We start from the raw sequence: 5,629 nt of genomic DNA, 5'->3' as shown, positions 1-5,629 counted from the left end.
CGTTCTGGCCACAAACGTGCACCCACTTTTCACGCAAATTTACGCCTTTTGGCAAAACAAACATACGCACAAACTTTTCCAATCACACAGCACTTCATGTTATATCATAAATATGTAATAAACCAAAATTTATAATTAAAATCGCTGCAGAAAACACATTCAATCGCTAAAAAATCACTATGAAGAGGTAGAAGACGATGTAAACAAAACCGAAAAACGTCAAAAACGCTACGAAAACTTTTTTCAGAAAATCGATTACAAATACAACGATGGCTGATTAGGTGATCTGTAGTCGTTGGTTCATGGTCTGTATATACTGTACGATACATAAAAACCCTGCAGGAAATTAAATACATTTACTATAAGTTAACTTGAAGTTAATTAGAAAGGAATTTAAGGTCATTATTATCTATAAATTTTCTTTGAGGAAAGCTAACTCTATTTCTATGGCGATGGCCGCGAAATAGTCAGGGGTAATTACCTCTACATTAGGTATCAACTAATTTGTAACCAACTACTTTTGTTCATAAAATTTAAATAACATCGAAAGTGTTTTTAAAGTAAAATTTGCATGCGAATATTTAAATCGCCAAAGACGAACTAGTCCGATATGAACTAAATCCCCACCAGTCCAAAATCGGAGAAAAGTGGTACTTTTAAAAAACTAATTTATTTCAGTTTTTTCAATAGAAATCGATATCTAAAGTGACGAATTTAGAAATGGTTCGGAACTATAGAAAAAGGGATGCAGAACGAACTAGATCTTATCTGTCGAATTTAGAACTAATTCGGAACTATCGAATAAGGGATGCAGCTTTACATAGATATGTGTTTGCCGGCTTTTTCGTTCAAATGCGCTTCTATTCTGCGCTTCGCAGATGCTTTTTCATAGCTTGGTAATGCAAAACTAAAATTTGTGTTAACATTTCAACATCTTGGGACCGTCTAGAATCTAAGAAGTAACAGCGAGCACCTCTGCAAACTCAGCTACAGCTAAAGGTATGTAAACGTACATTTCTTACAATCATTGAAACAAATTTAATTTCAAATTGAAACCCCATTTCTTCCAAAATAACTTAAAATCGCACACACGGAAGAACCAAAATGATTGAAAAATCCTGATACTTTTTTCTTTCGTCTATCGATTTCAGAACTGGTTCGAAACTATAGAATTTAGGACTAGTTCGGAACTATCGAAAAAGGGATGCAGTGGGGGACAATTGACACTGCCTAGGACATCGCCATGTTAAATTCGCCAGTTGCTTGCATGCAAAAGAGATTTATCGCGAACCAGTACTGGGTCTAAATGTACTAGAAGCGCCCCAGTTCAGAACTAGAGATTTTCCCCACAGGGTAGTGAAGGCAGCTGGCGATTTCATTGCTCTCGTCAAGCAGTTGTCTCTTGTTTATGGCCATTGCAACCACTATTTGATATACACAGCTACTGTTGTTGTTGATATTGGCTTGCAGTTTTTGTAGCTGACAGCACCCCGCCAACTTTGGTTAATAAACGTTGACTATATGTATTTGTGTTTTTCTTTCTGCTGCCCACCTTCAAGTGTCTGTCACGCTGCCTTGAATACAAACGCATCTGTTGTCTTTGCTGTCTGGTCTGGCTAGTCGATCCACCCACATTTTACAAGCTCAATCAAGTTAGCGGCGCTAAAATGAAAAAATGAAGAAAAAATTTGTTCGTATTATTGTGCTCATTGTGTGCTATTTTCGGCCACTTTTCGTTTTTTTTGTGCTCCGACCATTTGGTAAATAATTAAGACTTTGCTAAGTTAACCGTAACTTAGCAAAACATTCATTCAATGAAGTATTTTTACTACTTTTCTGGGCTTATTTTTTTGTGCTTTTTATGGGCTTTAAAAATATTGCCCGGTTAACATTGAAAAACCGTTAGACGCCACGCTAGCTAACCCACTTCTTAAACTTTGGTCGAACACGGATAAATGGTATTGAGGAATTACGTGCTATTTTTGGGCTTTTTAGAGTCACCTAAATAATTATAGGAGCTCATCCAGTTTCCGAGATAATTAAGACTTTGCTGGGTTGACTGTAACTTAGCAAAACATCCATCCAGTGAAGACTTTTTACTGCTCATCTGGAATTATTATTTTGTGCTTTTTATGTGCTTTGCAAATCTTGCCCGTTAAACATTGAAAAATCGCTAAAAAATATTGCACCGTAAACATTGAAAAATCCACTTCTTAAACTTTGGTCGAACACGGACAAATATTATTGAGGATTTACGTGCTATTTTTGGGCTTTTTAGAGTCACCAAAATAATGATAGTAGCTCATCCAGTTTCCGAGATAATTAAGACTTTGCTGGGTTGACTGTAACTTAGCAAAACATCCATCCAGTGAAGACTTGTTACTGCTTAATTGGGTTTATTATTTTGTGCTTTTTATGTGCTTTGCAAATATCGTTAAACATTGAAAAATCGCTAAAAATATTGCCCAGTAAACATTGAAAAATCGCTTGACGCCACGGTAGCCGACCAACTTTATAAATTTTGGTCGAACGCAGATATATATTGCTGAGGAATTAGGGTATATTAAGGGGCTTTTTAGGGCCGTCAAAATTATTTAAGGTGCTCAGTCAGTTTCCGGGATAATTAAGATTTTAATGGGTTAAATGTAACATAGCAAAACATCTATTATGTGAAGACTTTTTGTTTAACGTTTTAAGTTTATGGAAAACTGTCAAATGTACTCATTGAGGTGTTTAATAAACTCAGAGTTTAATTTGACATTTGTTTGTTAACTTTTTCTTATTTACATTTAGCCTGTCCCCGTACTCCAGCATTTAGACAGAAATAGTCCGAAGTAGCCGTGGTGTAGAATACCAACCGTTTAGCCATAAAGAGATAAAAAAAAATTAGCTAAATAGAACTTTCCATGCTGATTTCAACCATATGAAGATTATTTGGCGCAAATAAAAACTAAAGCCAGTAAAAAAGGTTCAAGTTTAACTTTTATATTTATAATATCTCGGAAACTATTTGACCGATCACTAACGTATTGATGCTAATTTAAAGATAATTTAAATACCTTTTACGCCATTAAAAAAAGAAAAAAAATATATATATATATTTTGATTATTAGATGTTTCTGGCTTAAAAATATAAATTAAAGGAAACAATTATGTCCACCAAGAGAAATATCCCCTAATTACCTTTATTTTGACGTCATTAGTTTTTTAATAGGTCATATTGTTCAAAAGATAATAATATTTAAAGAAATTTTAAAATTTAACTTTAACCATTGATATGTCCTTTATTTTTTTCTTTAGCCAAATAATTTTTGTAGGGTTGGAATTAGCACAAAAAAGTTCTATTGAGTCACATTTTTGTTTTTGCATAGCTAGATTACTGATATTCTACACTTGTGTGGACGCAACGATCTGGGACTATTTCTGATTAAATCCTGCAGTACGGGAACAGACTAACCGTCGGCAAATTGGTTGCAGGTTTGGATTAGCAAAGACACAAACCAAATTCGATCAAAACGGGTTGCATTGCATTTGGTTTGTGTCTTTGAAAATCCAAACCTGCAACCAATTTGCCGTTAGTCTGTTCCCGTACTGCAAGATTTTATTTGGCGAAAGTTGAAAAGAAAGAAGATATCAATGATTAAAGTTAAATGTTTTGATTTTTTTAAATGACGTCAAAATAAAGGTAATTAGGGATATTTCACTTGGTGTGCATAATTTGTTTCCTTTCTTTATAGTTTTAAGCAAGAAATACCTAATAACCAAAAAATATATAAATATATTTTTTTTTTAAATGGCGTTTATTTAAAATTGTATACGTCGCGTAAAACGTCCCTAAATTTTCTTTAATTTACCATCAATAAGTTTGTAATCGGTCAAATAGTTCCCGAGATATTATAAATAAAAGAAAAATATAAAAGTTTAACTTTAACTTCTTTTATGGGCTTTAGTTTTTATTTGCACCAAATAATCTTGGTATGGTTAAAATCAGCATGAAAAGTTCTATTTAGCTACGTTTTTTATTTCTTTATGGCCAAATGGTTGGTATTATGCAACAAGGCTACTGCGGACTATTTCTGTTTAAATCCTTGAGTACGGGAACAGGCTAAATGTGAATGAGAAAAAGTAAACAAACAGATGCCAAATTAAACTCGTGAGCTTCTTAAACACCCCAATGATTACACTTGACAAATGTTCATAAACTCTAACTGTTAAACTCGAGTTAATATTTTAACGTGAACATAGTATTAGGGCCAATTTCAAATGAATATTTAAACGGCACATAAGTTTAATTTTGGATTGTTGCGTAAATGCCATTTAACTTCCGTTGGGTTTCAGATCAACTTTATTTAAATATGCCAAATAAGTGGCAGCACTGTTGCTTCCTCCTTGAAATTGTTGTTGCATTTGCTTGTTTGTTTACATTTTGTACTGAACAGCTGATTGTTCTTTGGCAAGATTGATAAAACAACCTACCTATCAATCTTGGTTGTTTGGTACAAACACAGGGTTGCATATCTCATATTTAAATAACCAATATTGGCCATTTAAGTGCAGATTAAATGTGTGATCTGAAAATGAATTGTGGAAGTTAAACAATAATCTCTACTTAAGTAACAAAAAATATTTGATATGAATTGAATTAATCTTAGAGATACATACATATTTTACAAATATTTTTTATATATACTTCTACATAAATCTTTTATTTAAAGGCCCGATTTTTTTTTACTTAACCTTCAAGTTTGATTCTTAAAAATAATCTCAAGTGACAACACTATTCCTAAATCGCAAAATTAGGAGTGCACATAATTTTCAGTGTCCAGAATCCAGCCCCAGATCAGGCTATAAATTGAAGGCTTTTCTCATTAAAAAATTAAAAAATTTATTTCAGATTGCAGTCATAGATATATCAGGCACCTGTATGGCTGATGATTAATGTAAGTGCCATATTCAGTGGGAGAGCTTGTTATGGTTTACTATCATGATTGTTTTGAGGTAACCATACAAAATCAAGCAATCCATAGCATACTATGATTGGTTTTCCAAACACTCCCCAAATACAAACTGTGTGGCAGCTTTTTTTTTACAGTTTCAGCTATTGGGAAAGGTAACGGGTTAGGGTTGCCAGATTTTTTATGTACGAAATCAGTACGTTAGACGTTTTCATGCTAAAAAAATCAGTACTTTTCAGTACATTTTTATTCAATGCAAAATTAATAATGTAAGTAACAGATAATTCTTTAAAACGCAAGAGAACTTGTTTTTAACAACACTTTTGTATATAAATAAAATATAGTTCATAAAAAACCTGTCAAAATGTAAATATCCTACCAAAATGTTGGACAGGGTGTTGTAAAGTGATGTAAAAAAGGCATTTTATGGTATAATCATGGTCAATGATGGGTTTTCTTCAGAGTTGAACGTTCTACAAAAGTGTCCAGTTCGGCGTAACTCAAACTCCCACCAGCGAGGTAGTACGGGACACTAAACCCAATATTTTCATGAAATTCACGTTTTTTGCCCCTATCTCGTAAATAACACTAGATACAGAAAAATTGCAATTTTCGAACTTGTAGGTCTTGCAATTTCCTACAAGTCGCTAATATCTCTGTTTCTTGAGATATTA

The sequence above is a fragment of the Rhagoletis pomonella genome, unplaced genomic scaffold (assembly GCF_013731165.1).
Source record: "Rhagoletis pomonella isolate Grant_MI unplaced genomic scaffold, Rhpom_1.0 Rhpom_scaffold_00006, whole genome shotgun sequence".
NCBI lineage: Eukaryota > Metazoa > Arthropoda > Insecta > Diptera > Tephritidae > Rhagoletis > Rhagoletis pomonella.
This window is presented reverse-complemented; position numbering follows the sequence as displayed.